The sequence below is a fragment of the Stegodyphus dumicola genome, chromosome 1 (assembly GCF_044657685.1).
Source record: "Stegodyphus dumicola isolate Sdum_Otavi_A_Nest chromosome 1, ASM4465768v1".
NCBI classification, from domain to species: domain Eukaryota; kingdom Metazoa; phylum Arthropoda; class Arachnida; order Araneae; family Eresidae; genus Stegodyphus; species Stegodyphus dumicola.
Window position 1 is genome coordinate 98,295,732 of NC_140768.1, and position 21,608 is coordinate 98,317,339.

The window sequence follows — 21,608 nt, forward strand, 5'->3', positions numbered from 1 at the left end:
ACTATAGCACAGCTAATTATTAAAACTTTAAAAGAAAATGCAGTCCCTCTGGATAATTGCTTAGCACTTGGTGCTGATAATGCACCAGTATTAAGACTGGTGTTGCAGGCATCTGGAGAAAGGAAAATTCAGATTTGCAGATTATGAAGTGCACCTGTTAAATTTAACAGCTGAAAAGGGGGCAGGTTTTTTACCAATAAATGTGGATGAACACAGTGTTGATATTTACCATTATCTTGAAAGGAGTTCTAAAAGGAAGGAAAAATTGAAACATTTCCAACAGCTGCATAACAGCAGTTTACAATTAGAAAACTTGGATGAAGTTATAAAATCAGCTGGGATTGACACCCTGTGGAGTTTAATTGGAAAACTGAAAGATGCTGATGGAATTTTAAAATATAGTGAACTGTATAGAATTATGTTGGTCATCTTGACAGTTCACCATAGTAATGCAGAGTGTGAGAGGATTTTCAGTGTTGTTGCGAAACTGAGGACTAAATTTAGATCTAAAATTAGTGATGACACATTAGAAAAACTTTTATTAGAGAAAGCAGGCCTATGTGGCAATTGCTATGAACAAAATTATGAAGTTTCTTTCTTAAAGAAAGCAAAATCTGCCACTGTTTATAACATTTGTACGAAAACTGATTAAAGTGTCTTTTTTTTTTTTTTTTTTTTTTGTTGTTGTTGTTTTCTTAAACAATGCAAGTAATAAAAATGTTTTTTATGTGTAAAGTATTTTTGTGTTGCTTGCATTTAAGAAATAGTTACTATTTAAAGTTAATTCATTATTAAAAACTATATTTTCATCATTTAAAAAGTCTTCTTAACTTTGTGAAAAAATCTCCTGATGTTTGAGCGTCATAGGTTGGCAAGTATGCATAAGGAGTGATTTGAAGCTTATGAGTTCTTCTTTTCAAATTCTGATTTCAACTTAAGTTTTGTGTATCTTGTATTGTGATTATGTTAACCTTCCAGCACGCACGCTATGCAATTTTACACGAGTCGTATTTTTATGACGTCCGTTATTTTACTGTTTTTGGCATGAAAAACGACAGAAATGAGTGAATATTGATAATAAATTTGTTAAGAAATAAAATATTAATCTTATTTCAAATGATATCACATTCAAATATAAGTAAATTATTTGTAAGTTATTATGTTAGGGAGATGGAAATGCAATGATATATTTTATTATAGAACATTTTAAATTTATAATTTAATAATTATATTTTAAAATCGAAGCTAATTTTAATATTCATCAAAGGCAAGTATAGACAAATAAAAAAAACACCTTGGTAGGGAAAAAAGTAAGTTTAGCATTACTTACTTATGCAAGGAAATTTACTTCTTACTGGTTACAAAAACGCACTTTAAACTAACTAATATTTTTATTTATTTATAAAAAAAAATAAACGAAAATAAGGAATGGAAATCACTATTGTTCTCCCATCCAAAGGTTTCCTTGTCTGCCTTTTCTTCATCAGATAATTCTTAAAGAATGCGAGCAAATTCAACTGGTTGCCCATATTTTTTTGCCATGAAAACTGATGTAAAATTTACAGAGCCAAATGTATTCAAATTAAAATAATACACTGCAATTAATAACACAAAATAATTGAGCGAAAAATATCTTTCGAATTTTACCCCATGAACATGTGCGTGTCATAACTTTTACGGAAAAGTTGCAACCACAAATGCCCAGTTAAAAAAAAAGTCAAATGACTTCCTGTTGGCACATTCCATGTTGTGGGGAAGGGTAGAAAGGAGGAATAGAAATGACATTCGGACGTCTCAGCTTTGATATGCAAAAAATGTTTATTAAAAACAATGTGTCGTAAATTTTGCGCATACGTGCGTGCTGGAAGGTGAAGTAAATTTTTAATTTCAGGCTTGTAGGTAATTCTTGAGCTCAATAGGTTGTACTTTCTAGTTTGATGATGGTTTTTTTTTTTTTTTTTCTCTGTGCAAAATTCTGTATTGGTTAACAGTATTTTTTCTTTTTGTTTTGATAATTCAGCTTTTTTTTGGGGGCAGATTCTTAATTTATATGCATGTTGATAATACGTTATCAGGGAGGTAAAAATTATTTATTCATATTAAATGAAAATCCTGAGTTAGAAAAATTAGAGAAATCAAAAGATTAATTTTATTATATGTATATACATATTCGTCAACTAGTTATGTAATGAAATTTTATTTCTTTAATAATTCATTTTTATTGTCATAGTTCTGGTTGGTAATATTTAAATTTCATTTTATGTGTATTAATGTTAAGTCTGTGTACAGTGTTTCTCTTTCACCTCTAACTCTTTTTTCCAGCTAGACTGTATTAGCAGCAAGTGTATACATTTTTCTATAGATTTTAATATGTTGAATGTAACTTGAAATTTATACAGTGAGTTTTGAACAGTGTTAACAGGATAGAAATTAATTTATACATAGTGTAACATTCAAATAACAAGATGACAAGATTGAATATTTTCAGGGATTTTAGGAATGAAAGCTAGTGTCGCATTAAAGATTTGCATTTATTTCTATGCATAATAATAATAGTTTCTTGTTTGGTTAAAAAGATTATATAGAAGCTTAAATATACAAGTATTAGCATTATGCATAGGTCTTGACCAGGGGTTCTCAACTTTTTTTGGGAGGGATGATCCCCATGCACTTCTCTTACCATTACTAGAGGATCATTTCTCCCACTCCTTTCGCAAATTAGAAAAGTAAATATATATGTTTCTAAATTTAGATGATTTTTTAATATGTATTTTTAAGCAACAAAAAGTATAGTGAATGTTGGTAAATACCAAAACTTGAATAAAAGAGCTTTTAATATTCATAAATTGAAACTGAATATTTAAATTCTAAATAAAAGGCTGATCACATTTTCCTTCTTTAAAACTATGAATTTCCCCCTGATTGAGAACTCTTTGTGTTAACATTTTCTTACTATTTAAATTAATATATGGCTAGAAAAATTAAAGGCTTATTTTGTTCTTCTCTCTTGTTTTATAGTGCTGTATTTTGGATGCCAATAGAAATAGAAGCATCTTAAATTCTCATCAATAGGTTGTCGTGATATTTAACTTCTGTATGATAGTTAAATAAGGAATACTTGTTTTCCCTCTAGTCATGTGTCTAGTTTTTTAAATGCATGTAATCTCCATGAATTTCATTTAAAGTGGTATATAATTATGCAGTTAATGTTGATTGTGGTGATAGCACTATCTGTTGATGTTAGTTAACCCTCTGACAACTCAAGTGTTGTTTAATAAGTAATTTATAGGTTCGAAAATCTGAGCCGGCACTTTTTAAAAAACCAACATTTATTTTTCATGCCATTTCTTATTCTACAAAATCTTAAAAAATGCAACTATTTATCAAACAGAATACGCATCTGCGCACGTGATCCTCGTGACAGACAAATTCTTTAGGGTTGCCACATCAAGATACACAAAGAATTAACAGTAAGTAAACTGACTCGCGAACTTTAAGTAAATATATGAGATATGGGGACAGACCAACTCTCAGTCTGTCAGTCTGCTCACCAAAACCCAATTTAAAGTTTGAAATAGCAGGACATCCTCTTAATAGAGATAGCAAACAGATATCGCTAGCTGAGCAAATTTTGCTACATTTGTGTTGCACGTGGAAATTGCAGAATTAGCAGAGGGGTAAAAGCAGTCCTTCCAGTACTGAACCACAAATCTTTTGACTTTTGGGTGTGTATCATAATGACTTGCGTTTACCAGTAGCTTAGTGGTAAGATCGCTGAACACTGGTAGTTCGACCCAGGTTCAAACCTCGATGACAGTAGAACTGCATTGCAGTTTTCATGGTTTTTCCATGTTCAATGTGGATGTGGGCTAATTTCCCTTAAAAATTCCTTACGTAATGCATCATTTTTCTCAGTCTGATAGTCTTTCTTTATTTTTATTGTTTTGCTGTAATTCAGTTCTGTCTTAAAGACTGGACCAAAATTATATCCAGGTCTGAGTATATCTCTTCTGGGAGCAAAACCCTTTGTAACCTTCCACTAAGTAGCTCAGAATTAGAAGTTATATCTATGGTGTAGATTTCATTCTACTGAATGGCAAATTTCTGAACCAAATATTGTTCAGTCTGTTTGCAAGCTGAATCAATAAGCATATAGGTATGTATGGATCAATGGAGGTTGGAATCAATGGATCAATTGGGGAGAATGTTGTGGTGTGATAAAACTGTCATTTTGAGAGGTGGAATACAGAATAGATTTTATTGTACCAGTTAGTTGTACTAGTACTATGTGGTGTAGAGAGTAATCCCTTTGGCTTTAATAATCCTTGACCTTTGTTGTCTTGATTGCTTTAGTAAAAAGTGGAATAACTACCAAAAAAAAAAAACAAATGTATATATCATTTTAAACAGAAATTAGAAATTTCTGCTTTTATTTTGAGAGTAAAAGCAGTGTTTATTAAGTATATTTAATTCATTTGGCATATGTATTAATGTTAATAAATCTGAATTTCGAACATTTAAGGAAAATGAAGCCAGAGACTTAAGATTGCCATTTTAAAACAAATAAGAGGGTGGCTTGTGCAGAAAGTATGTTTTAGTTTTTTTTCTATGTAAGCTTTAGTGATGCAAATAAGTCAGAAATTTATGTTCGAGTACATTCTGTTTTATTAAAATAATATTTTAATTTGGAATTCTGTGTGATATATCTCATTAGGGAAACATTTTGACCTGTCAGTTTGTTGTTTAAAGAATTTTTATTTCAGTAATGTTGAAGTAGACTTAATGCAAAGTCTTTGCTCTTTATAAAGAATTGGAACACTGAATTTTTTTTTTTTTGGTAATCCAATTTTATTAGGTTTACTTTTTTAGATCTGGCTGGCTTTTTTAGCTGTATAACATGTTCTACATTTTGCTATCTATTTAATGGCAACTAGGTATAAAGATGAATTATTTTTTAACCCCTTAATGCATTTTCCCGTGTCTCACACGGGCGAAAGTTTCCGGCAAATTTGTACATGCCCGTGTTTCACACGGGCGCCCTTGTATCTCGCGTTATTTTATTTCTAATGCTTGTCTGAGATCCGTTCCAGTAAAAATAAATAGGCTAGATTATAATTAAACTTATTTGACATAGATGACACCACTATTAAGCATTTTTCTTGTGTAAACCACGTGGCGCATTTTGATGATTAGCTATAAGTTTGCTAGGAATTCTTTGCTATAAAGTAGTCGTTTGGTGTGGAAAAGGTAATATATCCATTTTTATTACGTAAATATAATAAAAGTAATCAGTTAACTGCAAATTATATTACTAAGTGTTTTTGTAATTTAAAAAAAGTTATCTGATAATGAGCGACTCTGACGATGACAATTTTGAATATGCCAATTTATCAGATTTATGCAAGAAAAAAAATAGGTGATTTTTTGACCGAAAATTAGAAATTAATGTGTGCTTTAAGGGGTTAAGCTGAGGGCTGTAGTCTGCAATTACAAAAATAAAATAGATTCATAATTTTAAGTTATTTTGTAATACTGACATTAGTCTTCCTAATTAATTAATTAGCGAAGTCTTCCTAATTTTTGAACTGTTAACTACCATATATTTTTCTTCCATGTGACTTGGCAGTTGCTGTAATTGAGCAAAACATTAAATCTTTTAACTTCCATGCAATGTCATAGGTATACAATTTTAAGTGTTGCATTTGACAGAACAAAAATTAGAAACCATAAAAATAGAACATCAGATCTTTAATGTGTCTTTTAAATTTAATTAATCTTCTGTTGCATTATTGAATGATTAAAACTCAATCAATGTACTTCATAATAGTTTAAATCTTTTAATAAATAATTCATTCAGTTTTATGTTGTAACATTGCAATATTAAAAAAAAAAGTTCCTAACTTTCATGTATTATGTATCTAAGATTTAATTCATTTGGTTTTTGTTAACCGTTTTTGTGTATTCTTTAATTACTAGGGAATTGAATTTTTTTATGGTTTTTTTTCATGTAAAATTAATTATATGAAATATAGACACAACTTTTCATAAATATGTGAAAATTTGTGTGCTATTTCTTCGAAATTGGTTTTATAATATAATTGGTTTGCATGGGCTACTAAAAAGTGTTGCAATAAAAAAAAACCCTACTCTTGATAAATTTGATTACAAAAGAGGGTAGAAATATTTAAAAAAAAGTTTTCATATAATATGATTTTTTATTGTTTTGAAGTACATATGATAGTTTTAATGTAGATGCTGTAGTGTAATACCTGGTTGTTTTATGTAATTTAATTTAAGCATATTTCTTCCATTTTGCTCATTCTTTTTGTTTGTAGTTGGATTTATTGACTGTTAATTATTTTGAAATTTCCATTAGCTAATGTTTTATTTAATGTGGTAATGAAGGATTCAAGGTTATGTTTTTGCAGTCTTTACTGCTATTTTATTCTGTATTTTCAAAATTGGGTGTTTTTTTTTTTTTTTTGGGGTTTGTTTTAAGTAGTAATTTGTTATATCTTGCTTGTTTATATTTCTTTCAAATGTATGAAATTGGTCATTTTCTTGGATGATAAAATGTCACAATTGATCAGAAAACATTTTTTCTATAATTCGTTGTCAATATGTTTTGATATTTTCTTGTATCCTCTGGTTTCTGATGCGTCCAAATTAAATTTTGTATTTTTTGTTTTAATATGGCAATACATAATTTTATGGCTGTATAAATTTCTTATTGGCCTTGTATTATACTACAGATGATCTATAACATTTGGTGGCATTGATTAGGCATCTCAAAATTAAAGCTCCGTTCTGCTAGCCCCTAATGCTTGGCGTTCCAGAGCATTCTGGGAGCCAATGTAAACATTGAGGTAAGCTGTGGTAAGTAGGCTAGCAGTTATGAAGTGGATTCCTGAAGTGTTAAATAATTTTTTTTTCCTTTTTAGGCACTTGAGTTAAATATGTATCAAATATGCAATTTTTTTGTTGTATTTTTTTGCAGAATACCTTGCTGATATAGTTTCATTATGTCATCTGGTGCTGTCCTATGAATATGAAGTTTTATCCATTTGTCATGTTGTGCTCAGAGTGATTATGCTTTTGGAAAGTAAACTGGGATGCTATAATAGTTATGACATCTGACTGTAGTGTGAAATTCATGTTCTGTAATTTTATTCGTTTTAATGTTCTTTTCATCTACCAGGATATTAAGAAAATGACATCGTAATTAACCAGACATTCCCCAGAATACTTTGCATTTTTGTTTTACTTTGTTTGATTTTAGATTATTAGCTGCAAGTCTCAAGCTCTAAATAGGCTTCTGCAGATCCCTGGTTCAATAATGGTATAATTTGAAATGATTCTAGTTTAATTTTTAATTATGTATTTGAAATGCATAATGTACATAAGTTTCAGTTTTTGTTTAACTTCATAATTTTTAAAGATAGTGTATGATGTGTAGTTCATAATTGTAAAATAAAATTCATTCCATATTTGTGTGATATTTTTTGATGCTGTGTAGTTGAAATATGTGAAAACACATGACTTTCGCTAAAAGACATTTTCCATGACAGTAAGCTATAATTTTAATGCACTTACAAAATAATTTTTGTAGCGAAATATACTCAATTTCACTAACAAAGTATGTGTTTTGTTTTACAGTAAAAAAGCGTGGTTTATATATGTTCATATACTAATTTAAACTTGCTATATGCATTCAATGAAACATTAAATTCGGTCAGTGGATGTATAAGCAAGTGAACTTTTAGTTCTTCATAATATTTTTGCTTATATAGCCATAGAAGTTTTTAAAGGTTAATTAACAAATAAACTTCTCAGCCTTTTGCTTAAATGTTTTTATGCACTTTTACATAAATTATTTATTATAAACTGGAAAGTAAATTTTGAAAATATATTTTTTGAAATTTTTTAACTGTCTGTAAACAAAGGTAAGTATTGGGATTTTATTTTAAGAAGTAAGCATTTTTGCCAAGTACTAATGAAATCTGCAATTACATGTCTTCTTTTTAGTTGTGCAGGTTATTTTTTAGCAAAATATGCTGTTTTGTGATGTATCTAGTTTTGGAAATCAGTATAGCATTTTTGTAATATATTATGAATTTGCTTTTTGCTTTTCGAAGTGTGCATGTTATTTGATATAAAAATATAATTAAGTTTTTATCTTAGTTTTAGAATCCCTGCATTCAAGAAGTTTTTAATTCATTTAGTCTTCCTTCTCAAATATTTCCTTCATTTTATATTATTTCTTACAAAATTCCATAACTGCATTTATTTTCTGTTGTCTGTTTTACTTAATACTTAAGTATTTCATATGGTATTTAATTATGATGGGTGAATGCATTTATATTAATAATTAAAAGTTGTATGTTTCTTTTCTATATACTTAATGAGCTAGTATATGAAAAATGTTTTGTTTTACTTAAATTGGTTTCAGATGTTACTTTTTCCCTTCAATATCCTCCTCTTTTATTAAAATTTGCCAATGTTAAAGTTTTCCCTTTTGAAAAATGGTATCTTGGGGGATATTTAAGAGATTGTGTATGTACATCGTAATTGAATTTCTTTCAGCTTCTAACATTTCTTTCAGGATTCATTTCAAATTCAGCTCACAAAATTGCTGAAGTATAGTTGCATATTTATATGTAGACACCAGTCTTTTGTTTAAATTATTTACTATAATTTATTTGTGTTTGAACATTAGTATCCCCACTTTCATATTACAATTATTAATTTGTACAAGAGAGCTATATAATTTTTTTTTATATTTTAGTATACAATTTTGAATTTTGAGTGTTTGTTGTCATCTAATGTAATTAAATTGCCGAAAATATATTTTTTTTGGGGGGGGGTTATTTTTGTAAGCATTAGTGAGAAATAATTAAGCAATTACTGATTGGATAATTTTGATTGAATTCCGTAATATTGTATTGAGACAAACACATACACGTTAGTGACTTTAAGTATGCTGTAGAAAGAAATTTAAATATGCTAATAAAAAGGATAGAAATTTTTACTTTTTTTACTTATGTAAAAATGAGAGAAATTTTATTTGGTTTATTAATTAAATTTTATGCATTTTTTACTAAGTTGGCATTCTTCGAGTGGTTTGCAGAGGATTAATCATTTTTGTAGAACAGGCTACAGGTGTGACAGTTCTGAAGTCCAAACCTTAGAATGCAAAACGGATCAGGTTCATTATAATTATTCTACCATAATTTTATACTTCTTAAGATTGCCAAATGTGTATGTGATAGGAAAATTCATTTAATAATGCAGTTTTTAAAATCTTATTTCTGATCTGATGTATATAATGCTTGTAAACTTTAGACGTATTAAATAAAAAAAATACTAAAATTCTTATGGTTGTGTTAATTTACACAAGTTTAAAAATTAGAATGACTGCTTTTTGTTTGTTAAATGCATTTTAATGTGAAAGTTTGCATTAAGAGCATATCTGTCAGAATAGAAATATGTGTGCAACTATATTTCATACAAATTTTACAATTTTAACATTTGAGAAGCATATATATTATTGTTAGGCAGTGGTCTCATATGCAAATTGCAAGCAGGCCAAATGCACAATCTGAAAGGAACTGATGTGCCAGATCATTCTTTTTTCACAAAATTTAAAAATATTTTTAACAGGGTATAAAAGAAGGTAAACCAAATTATAAATTTCAGTTACTGATTATGTATCAAAATGTACATTAACAATAATATTAATATGAGAAAGGGAAAAAAATTAAATTAATTTTTGACCTGAAATCCAGAGATTGGTACCTGTAAAAATTTTCTGTTTATTGTATTTTATAATGTATTGACAGCTAAATTTAAACTTTAAACTGACATTTATTCCAGGTAATTCTAATATCTTGAATTAAACACTAAATAGGTTAACGATAATCTTGCTGGAAATTTCAGAATGTTGAAATGCCTCCAACTGTATGGTGGCAAATTAAATTTACTGACTGCCATATGTGGGAAATTCTTCCACTGTATCCTAGTCACATTTCCTTGTATGAAGGCATAGAATGACAAAGATAAAGCTTCAACCTATTCATTCTGTTCTTTTCTCCTTCAGTAGCAGTCATGTGCATAAGCTCAGTCCATATCTTTGTCTCTGAAATTATAAGCACTGTATTTGCAACAAATACACAGTTGAAATACATTTGTGGTCCACATTGCTTTGAGGGTGGCAAGTTTAAAACCATTGTTGTTAGGTATCTGCAAAAATGCTGCTTTCCTGAGGTCTAATTTATACATGTATTGGGTTGGAGGGAAAGTTCTGTCGTATTTTAAAGAAAATATTTGAATTCATTTATAAAAATATGTGTTTAATATTAATCAATTATATATGCTTCGTTATTTGTTACAACCTGTTGCCATCTTCCAGGTAACCTGTAAATTCCTGTTTTGTAGAAGTTCTCATCCATGGAGTTAAAATAGTCAGCAACTGCCTTAGAAACACTTTCAAAAGACTTGAATTTTTTTCCCGTTAGATAATTTTGCAGAGATCTGAACAGGTAATAATCAGAGGGTGCAATGTCAGGTGAATACGGGGGGTGACTAAGGATTTCCCATCCTAACGCATTCAGTTTTTGTAGTGTCACCACTGCAGTATGCGGGCGAGCATTATCGTGATGGAACACTATTCCTTTTCTGGACGCTAATGCTGGCCTTTTTTCTTTGATAGCTGCATTCAATTTATCCAGCTGATTGCAGTACAGATCTGCGTTGATGTTTTTTCCCTGTTTCAGCAACTCGTAATACACTGGACCTTTCCTGTCCCACCACAAACAAAGCAGTACTTTTCGTTGATGGATACTTGGTTTTGGAACTGCTGCTGATGATGTTTCTGGTTTGCAGTAAGATTTTTTTTCTTTTAATATTCTCGTAAAGAATCCACTTTTCATCTCCAGTAACCAGCCTGTCCAAAAACGGCTCCACATTGTGTCTAATCAGATGTGATGAACATATTCTTACACGATCAGACAAATTCTTTTCCGTTAATTCATGTGGAACCCAAACACTTTGCTTTAATACAAACCCAAGAGATTTAATGTGATCTACAACAGTTGTATGATGAATGCCAAACTCTTCTGCAATTTCTCGACTTGTTAAATGTGGATTATTTTCCAACATGGATGGATCGCAAAACATCATTATCGATTTTGTATGGTCGTCCAGATCGAACACTTTCTTTGAGGCTCAGGTCCCCGGAACGAAATTTGCTAAACCATCTTTGACAAGTACGAACATTTACAATATCTTTTCCAAATACCGCACATAAATTTTTACATGCAACAGATGCGTTGCTTCCTTTTTGGAATTCATATAAAATGCAGTGTCGTAAATGCACTTTATCTACCGACATGTTTTTCCCTTTAAATATTACAAGTAAATGATGAACGGTAAAAAAGGGCCACTTTTATATTATACAGCAGCTAAAAAAACAGAAAAAAATCCGATTGACTCACTAGCCAGATGTTTTTCCCATACAATGAAAAGTATATATCAACTGTCCTATAGCCAGAATAAGGTTATGACGTGAGTTATTTAACCATCCATATCCATCTGTTAAGCAATCTAACAATAAATTGTTTTGTTATTTAGTTGTAATTCAAATTTGATTAAAAATTTAGGAATTGTTTCTATAGTGTGTGTACCATACAATAGCCCATATTTAGTAATCTTGTTAATTTACGCTGTCAATAGTTGATTACTTATCTTTGTGCATTAAATAAATATAATAACCATACTTCAAAATTTATAACATCAAAAAAAATTTCAGTTATGAGATAAGTACAAACCTTTTTAAAATCAGAGCACATGTATTAAGAAATGCTGTTTTGCATGCTGAGTGGGAAATATAAAAGTGTTTGTAAACATCTAGTTCATATTCTTGCACAAGTAACATATACACTGTTGGCCATCCAAAATGCAACATTAAGAAAGATGAGATATTGTATGAACATCGAATCTAATCACACACATAAACAAAATTCATGAGATTAACAAATGTAGTGGACTGTGTTATGTATAATGTTATTTCTGTTAATAGAAATTACACACACAAATAAGAACCTATACATAGTTTACTCGATGCAACTTAAAAAATTCCAAGTATGATTTCATCAGAATAGCACTTCGAGAAATTGAAAGAAATGGCTGCTAGCTTGCTACTTTTTTTTTAACTAGAATTTCCAGCGTCCTCATCTAATAATGTTTGAGTTTTCTTTAACTCAAACATTTTCTTTAACTCAACCATTATCTTGTCATCTCTTCTTTTTGCCTGTTAACATATATCAAAAGCTAATTTATTTTCAAGACTACACATAGTATCAATGTTAATTAATTTTAAAATACAGTCTTCTTTGAGGTGAAGAAGAGGAGAAAATTAGTAACGATTGTTGCTTCTACTTTTGTCAGTAACCACTGTTACATGCCACGGCACTGAACAAAAGAGGTTTTGGATGTGTTGTTGGGGAATAGCAGCCTTCATACATGGCCAAAGTTCATATGATGTACTTGCAGTATAGTGAGATAAAAAGAAAGTTTGAACATTCCTTGCAGCATGTGGTTGTGAATTGTCCTTTAGAAATGTGGTTGCTGGCAAACCCTAAAAGTAGGAAAAGAGGACAGACTGCAAAACCAGATATATAGTGTTGGCTGGTAAGTGTACCAATAATGTGTACTTGTAGGTGCAGGAGTGGAATTCATACCATAAACACTGGGTGTAGGACCAGTATGAAGATGCATAACACAATAGTCAAATAGCACCATTCCATTTTTCTCTCCAAATTATAATCTGAGCGTCGTGGTATTGTAGGAAGAAGCATGATTCATCCTGAAAAGCAATGTCATGACTTTCTGATGTGCATCTTCACCGATTAGTGCATCATTGCAAAAGCAAATGCTTATGGTTTAAAGATAAGCATAGCAGTGAATGCCTAGCTGACAGTCCATCGTACTGTAAACAATGTCAGATTTTTCATGCAGACATTGATTATTGTGTGGCAGTGTGCTGTGAAGTGGTCACAATTGCCCATTTGTTCCCATTGCTCCTGTCCAGTTGGTCCCTCCTGCATCCACAGATTTAATATTTACATGACTGTTGCTTGGCTTTATCCGACACAGTGACCAAAATCTCGGAAGGATAACCCCAATCTCTATACGCAGCCTTGAATGATGCTATGTTTTTCTACGAAGCATACTGAATCTGCATACATGAAAAAATCTAATGGGAAAACAATTCACATTATTAAAAATGGCAGTCTTTCCTCTCTTTAGATACAGATTGTAAGGATACTCATAATGTGCAAGTGCATTGAAATCGTGATCATTTGTGTATTCCATCATGGTATACTCATTATGCAAGTTAAATGCTGTTTGGATGCTTCCTTTATGGTGTTGCATTTTGCATGGCCAGCAGTAGTTTTAGGGGTCTACACATTTGTCTGAATGTCCTCAATCATATTAATTGCTCATAAAAATATGCATATTAAGTTCCATATCTGTTGATATGTTCTGAGTGATGGCCAGCCATGTAGTACAAAATTGCAGGTACAGAATGAAATTGTTGTGTTTTGCAGTGAAAAATAATATACTTGTTCTAAGAATGGCCTTTTGGAGAATACTGCTTGTATATGTAGCGTATACTTTTACACAAGGCAGCATGACCGGGGCAAGAAGGAAGACTTTTAAATTAGCCATATATATATTAAGTTGTTTAAATAGTACATGAATACATGAGAAGAACATATCTTATATTTTAAAAATCTGTTGTGTGAAACATTTATGATGTAGCCTTAACTTGCAAGATTATTTCCCAGGGATCAATATGCAAGCTCTTAACTCTACTGATTTTATAAGGATACTGCTAATTTATAATTTTTAGACTGGAAAAATTACCAAGGATGATTTTTTTTTTAGAATAATTCTGCAAATCCCATTTTCCCCTCACTTATACTATAATTTTTCTTATTAAATATTATTTAATCAAAATTCTTCGAACCCACTATAGATGTTTGTAGAACTTATTGGGAACTATTTATTGTTTGCATAATTCAACTATTTTAATTAAATAAGTAGTTTGAGAAAAACCATTTTTTTGTTTTATAGGGAAAAAATTATATTTTGCTAATTTTATTTACATAAAAGTTAGTATATTAATTATTATTTTTTTTTCATTGTATTTGAAAGCACTATAATAAATATAAGCTTTTATTTCCTACTAAGCATTTTCTCAATGTGAATATGTAAGGAAATGGAAGAATTAAATTAGGCAAAGAACACAGAAACTTAGAATATCTCATTGAATAATGAAATATTTGTCATCAGAATCATGTTAGTATTTCAGTAACCTGAATCGTGCGTTAAATGTCAAGTCAGTTTGGAATTATTTTGAAGTAGGATCTTTGTGAGGCACATATGGTCCTGGAAACTCCATGTTTTTCGTATATCGAAGTCAGCAGTTATGGTTTGTTGGTTTCAGAAATTTATAAGCTTACATTTTTATGCACATGTTACTAAGTTTTTTGTTTGTTTAAAAGAAAAAATTACTTTCAGAAGTATATCAGATTCCCTTCAAAATGCATTAAGCTTTTCCTTTGTAATGAATGCAAAGATTTAATTTTATGCATTTTAAATTCTATTTGTGTTTTATCAAATAGAGATCATAAATATATTTTTATATAATGTGAGAGTTGTCTGTTACTATCATAATTTGATCTGAAACCTGCATTCCTTTGATTTTCACTTTTTAGAAAGCTTTGCTGATTTGAAGATATGCCACTTCTTTCTTTTAAATAGCTGTGTGCTAGCCAGTAGATCTTAATTGAAAATGAATCTTTGCAAATGCTATTTCATTTAAATAAACCTTTAAATTTTAGACATGGCTATTTAATTCTCCACCCCAAGCCAAATGATACTATAAATATAATTTATTTGATAATATCAGTTAGCAGTTTACTTATAAAAATAGTTAGAAAAATAGTATCAATTCAATAAAATTGGTGGTTATAAATCTGAATACTTTTTAGTGTTGAAGGCTTAAAAAACTCATATTTTTATAAAAGTTTCAAATTAGCATTTAAAAGTGATTTGGATAAACTAAAAATCGGCCTTTTGAGCAGAAATGCAGTTGACTAATAGTTTTAAGAAGTAAAATCTGTAGGAAGAGTTTTTGACGTAATTTTCCACGTATGTAGAAGCTAAAGAAATAAAGCTAAAACAACATTTTTTATTTTGCAGCTATGTAAGAATTGTTTGTCACTCATTTTAGTAACTGAATATATAAATAAATCATTGCTAAATTTTATAAAAGGTAGAGTTATTGTATTAGTTATGAAGAACCTGCGATTATGTTGTATCTAAGAATATACAAGAAATTCCACTCAATTGTTTCATACACATAAGCTTGATGAAAGTATTTCAAATGTTGGTATTTAAGGCAATATAGGAGGAAAATATGAAAACAATTGTATTAACAAAGAACATAAGTAATAATAGATTATTCTTGAACATGGTATAAAATATTTTTTAAAATGAGCAGGTAAAAAGTAACCCATGTAAAGTTTTTTTAGAAAGTAAATAAAAAAAAATCAGTCTGTGATGGAGCAAGTGTTATGAATTAAATACAATAGAAATCTGGTAATCTGCAATCTCAGGATAAAGCATTGTGCAGAATAGAGAATTTTGCGGTTTGTACGAGTAAGTCGCACAGGTTCGGAAAAACTCAGGCTGCATGGGGGGGGGAATAAAAACTAATGCTTAAGTATGCATTAGAAACACACTTATATGTATAATTTATACACTTATTTTGTATAAATAAATTTTTATTTTTACTTTTTTTATTATTCAAGAATTTTCTATTTATGTATTTCCTGAGCATGCACGATAAGTCATAAAATGATATGTCGATTTTCTAATATTAATGGAGGGCCAACAATTTTAGATTCACACATACCATTAGCTTATGATTAATTTTTATTCTACATCATTTTCACTAGATATGTCTGAAAAGTCACTAATGTAAAAGAGCAGTGAGTTAGTATTCTTAAAAGTATATTGATTGTATAAAAAGTGACTTGGCATTAATCTACAAAATATGTATGCATTTTTAATCACACAGAAAAGAATAAACTCTGAAAAATCAAATTAAGGAAGTTAATGTTACAAAAATGTTAATAGCATGAGCCCAGAAACTGCAATTAGCTACTACAGAACTTTTTAAAAACCTATTACATTAAAATATATAAAAAGTATCTACTGTTAATACTCAGAATAATTTGTAAGGCATAAATGAATTAGTCGTGATTCATAATTAATATATACTGTTACCTAATTTTATATGTACTTCTATATACTTGTTTAGAAAACATTATTAGTAATAAAATTTGTAACTTTAAATTGACAGACTATTTTGTTAAATAGTTGATAGACTATATTTAAAAATATATAACTAAGCTCATAAAGAAGATTAGATTCTCTTGTCATTAAAGTTAGAAATTCCCTTTCCTTTAATTGATATTTACAGGAATTTCTGTTGATGTTTTGCACAGAACCAGTCTAATTGAAGACAATTGTGTATTAACACATAGAGTACTATTTTTATTCTCAAATTTTTAAAAATTGTACAGAAATATGTGCTCTATATTTCAAGTTGTATAATATATATTTATATGGTTGTTTTTAAAGTGGTCAAATGTGTATGTGATAGGAAAATTCATTTAATAATGCAGTTTTTAAAATCTTATTTCTGATCTGATGTATATAATGCTTGTAAACTTTAGACGTATTAAATAAAAAAAAATACTAAAATTCTTATGGTTGTGTTAATTTACACAAGTTTAAAAATTAGAATGACTGCTTTTTGTTTGTTAAATGCATTTTAATGTGAAAGTTTGCATTAAGAGCATATCTGTCAGAATAGAAATATGTGTGCAACTATATTTCATACAAATTTTACAATTTTAACATTTGAGAAGCATATATATTATTGTTAGGCAGTGGTCTCATATGCAAATTGCAAGCAGGCCAAATGCACAATCTGAAAGGAACTGATGTGCCAGATCATTCTTTTTTCACAAAATTTAAAAATATTTTTAACAGGGTATAAAAGAAGGTAAACCAAATTATAAATTTCAGTTACTGATTATGTATCAAAATGTACATTAACAATAATATTAATATGAGAAAGGGAAAAAAATTAAATTAATTTTTGACCTGAAATCCAGAGATTGGTACCTGTAAAAATTTTCTGTTTATTGTATTTTATAATGTATTGACAGCTAAATTTAAACTTTAAACTGACATTTATTCCAGGTAATTCTAATATCTTGAATTAAACACTAAATAGGTTAACGATAATCTTGCTGGAAATTTCAGAATGTTGAAATGCCTCCAACTGTATGGTGGCAAATTAAATTTACTGACTGCCATATGTGGGAAATTCTTCCACTGTATCCTAGTCACATTTCCTTGTATGAAGGCATAGAATGACAAAGATAAAGCTTCAACCTATTCATTCTGTTCTTTTCTCCTTCAGTAGCAGTCATGTGCATAAGCTCAGTCCATATCTTTATGTCTCTGAAATTATAAGCACTGTATTTGCAACAAATACACAGTTGAAATACATTTGTGGTCCACATTGCTTTGAGGGTGGCAAGTTTAAAACCATTGTTGTTAGGTATCTGCAAAAATGCTGCTTTCCTGAGGTCTAATTTATACATGTATTGGGTTGGAGGGAAAGTTCTGTCGTATTTTAAAGAAAATATTTGAATTCATTTATAAAAATATGTGTTTAATATTAATCAATTATATATGCTTCGTTATTTGTTACAACCTGTTGCCATCTTCCAGGTAACCTGTAAATTCCTGTTTTGTAGAAGTTCTCATCCATGGAGTTAAAATAGTCAGCAACTGCCTTAGAAACACTTTCAAAAGACTTGAATTTTTTTCCCGTTAGATAATTTTGCGGAGATCTGAACAGGTAATAATCAGAGGGTGCAATGTCAGGTGAATACGGGGGGTGACTAAGGATTTCCCATCCTAACGCATTCAGTTTTTGTAGTGTCACCACTGCAGTATGCGGGCGAGCATTATCGTGATGGAACACTATTCCTTTTCTGGACGCTAATGCTGGCCTTTTTTCTTTGATAGCTGCATTCAATTTATCCAGCTGATTGCAGTACAGATCCGCGTTGATGTTTTTTCCCTGTTTCAGCAACTCGTAATACACTGGACCTTTCCTGTCCCACCACAAACAAAGCAGTACTTTTCGTTGATGGATACTTGGTTTTGGAACTGCTGCTGATGATGTTTCTGGTTTGCAGTAAGATTTTTTTTCTTTTAATATTCTCGTAAAGAATCCACTTTTCATCTCCAGTAACCAGCCTGTCCAAAAACGGCTCCACATTGTGTCTAATCAGATGTGATGAACATATTCTTACACGATCAGACAAATTCTTTTCCGTTAATTCATGTGGAACCCAAACACTTTGCTTTAATACAAACCCAAGAGATTTAATGTGATCTACAACAGTTGTATGATGAATGCCAAACTCTTCTGCAATTTCTCGACTTGTTAAATGTGGATTATTTTCCAACATGGATGGATCGCAAAACATCATTATCGATTTTGTATGGTTGTCCAGATCGAACACTTTCTTTGAGGCTCAGGTCCCCGGAACGAAATTTGCTAAACCATCTTTGACAAGTACGAACATTTACAATATCTTTTCCAAATACCGCACATAAATTTTTACATGCAACAGATGCGTTGCTTCCTTTTTGGAATTCATATAAAATGCAGTGTCGTAAATGCACTTTATCTACCGACATGTTTTTCCCTTTAAATATTACAAGTAAATGATGAACAGTAAAAAAGGGCCACTTTTATATTATACAGCAGCTAAAAAAACAGAAAAAAATCCGATTGACTCACTAGCCAGATGTTTTTCCCATACAATGAAAAGTATATATCAACTGTCCTATAGCCAGAATAAGGTTATGACGTGAGTTATTTAACCATCCATATCCATCTGTTAAGCAATCTAACAATAAATTGTTTTGTTAATAATGAAATATTTGTCATCAGAATCATGTTAGTATTTCAGTAACCTGAATCGTGCGTTAAATGTCAAGTCAGTTTGGAATTATTTTGAAGTAGGATCTTTGTGAGGCACATATGGTCCTGGAAACTCCATGTTTTTCGTATATCGAAGTCAGCAGTTATGGTTTGTTGGTTTCAGAAATTTATAAGCTTACATTTTTATGCACATGTTACTAAGTTTTTTGTTTGTTTAAAAGAAAAAATTACTTTCAGAAGTATATCAGATTCCCTTCAAAATGCATTAAGCTTTTCCTTTGTAATGAATGCAAAGATTTAATTTTATGCATTTTAAATTCTATTTGTGTTTTATCAAATAGAGATCATAAATATATTTTTATATAATGTGAGAGTTGTCTGTTACTATCATAATTTGATCTGAAACCTGCATTCCTTTGATTTTCACTTTTTAGAAAGCTTTGCTGATTTGAAGATATGCCACTTCTTTCTTTTAAATAGCTGTGTGCTAGCCAGTAGATCTTAATTGAAAATGAATCTTTGCAAATGCTATTTCATTTAAATAAACCTTTAAATTTTAGACATGGCTATTTAATTCTCCACCCCAAGCCAAATGATACTATAAATATAATTTATTTGATAATATCAGTTAGCAGTTTACTTATAAAAATAGTTAGAAAAATAGTATCAATTCAATAAAATTGGTGGTTATAAATCTGAATACTTTTTAGTGTTGAAGGCTTAAAAAACTCATATTTTTATAAAAGTTTCAAATTAGCATTTAAAAGTGATTTGGATAAACTAAAAATCGGCCTTTTGAGCAGAAATGCAGTTGACTAATAGTTTTAAGAAGTAAAATCTGTAGGAAGAGTTTTTGACGTAATTTTCCACGTATGTAGAAGCTAAAGAAATAAAGCTAAAACAACATTTTTTATTTTGCAGCTATGTAAGAATTGTTTGTCACTCATTTTAGTAACTGAATATATAAATAAATCATTGCTAAATTTTATAAAAGGTAGAGTTATTGTATTAGTTATGAAGAACCTGCGATTATGTTGTATCTAAGAATATACAAGAAATTCCACTCAATTGTTTCATACACATAAGCTTGATGAAAGTATTCCAAAGGTTGGTATTTAAGGCAATATAGGAGGAAAATATGAAAACAATTGTATTAACAAAGAACATAAGTAATAATAGATTATTCTTGAACATGGTATAAAATATTTTTTAAAATGAGCAGGTAAAAAGTAACCCATGTAAAGTTTTTTTAGAAAGTAAATAAAAAAAAATCAGTCTGTGATGGAGCAAGTGTTATGAATTAAATACAATAGAAATCTGGTAATCTGCAATCTCAGGATAAAGCATTGTGCAGAATAGAGAATTTTGCGGTTTGTACGAGTAAGTCGCACAGGTTCGGAAAAACTCAGGCTGCATGGGGGGGGGGAATAAAAACTAATGCTTAAGTATGCATTAGAAACACACTTATATGTATAATTTATACACTTATTTTGTATAAATAAATTTTTATTTTTACTTTTTTTATTATTCAAGAATTTTCTATTTATGTATTTCCTGAGCATGCACGATAAGTCATAAAATGATATGTCGATTTTCTAATATTAATGGAGGGCCAACAATTTTAGATTCACACATACCATTAGCTTATGATTAATTTTTATTCTACATCATTTTCACTAGATATGTCTGAAAAGTCACTAATGTAAAAGAGCAGTGAGTTAGTATTCTTAAAAGTATATTGATTGTATAAAAAGTGACTTGGCATTAATCTACAAAATATGTATGCATTTTTAATCACACAGAAAAGAATAAACTCTGAAAAATCAAATTAAGGAAGTTAATGTTACAAAAATGTTAATAGCATGAGCCCAGAAACTGCAATTAGCTACTACAGAACTTTTTAAAAACCTATTACATTAAAATATATAAAAAGTATCTACTGTTAATACTCAGAATAATTTGTAAGGCATAAATGAATTAGTCGTGATTCATAATTAATATATACTGTTACCTAATTTTATATGTACTTCTATATACTTGTTTAGAAAACATTATTAGTAATAAAATTTGTAACTTTAAATTGACAGACTATTTTGTTAAATAGTTGATAGACTATATTTAAAAATATATAACTAAGCTCATAAAGAAGATTAGATTCTCTTGTCATTAAAGTTAGAAATTCCCTTTCCTTTAATTGATATTTACAGGAATTTCTGTTGATGTTTTGCACAGAACCAGTCTAATTGAAGACAATTGTGTATTAACACATAGAGTACTATTTTTATTCTCAAATTTTTAAAAATTGTACAGAAATATGTGCTCTATATTTCAAGTTGTATAATATATATTTATATGGTTGTTTTTAAAGTGGTCAAATGTGTATGTGATAGGAAAATTCATTTAATAATGCAGTTTTTAAAATCTTATTTCTGATCTGATGTATATAATGCTTGTAAACTTTAGACGTATTAAATAAAAAAAAATACTAAAATTCTTATGGTTG

General features: G+C 29.6%; 1 protein-coding gene across 4 annotated transcripts in view; it reads left to right on the forward strand.

Moving 5' to 3' along the window:
- LOC118195441 (far upstream element-binding protein 1-like) overlaps positions 1 to 9,372 on the forward strand; it is an 85,002-nt gene extending 75,630 nt beyond the window's left edge. For 3 of the 4 annotated variants that reach the window (XM_085817997.1, XM_085818006.1, XM_085818012.1), the window contains exon 19: positions 6,998 to 9,372. The gene's annotated coding sequence lies outside the window, so the exon portion shown is untranslated. Of the gene's footprint in view, positions 1 to 6,752; positions 6,877 to 6,997 lie in introns of all 4 variants that reach the window. The other variant, XR_015041553.1, reaches the window with a different exon arrangement.
- Positions 9,373 to 21,608: the final 12,236 nt, after the last annotated feature.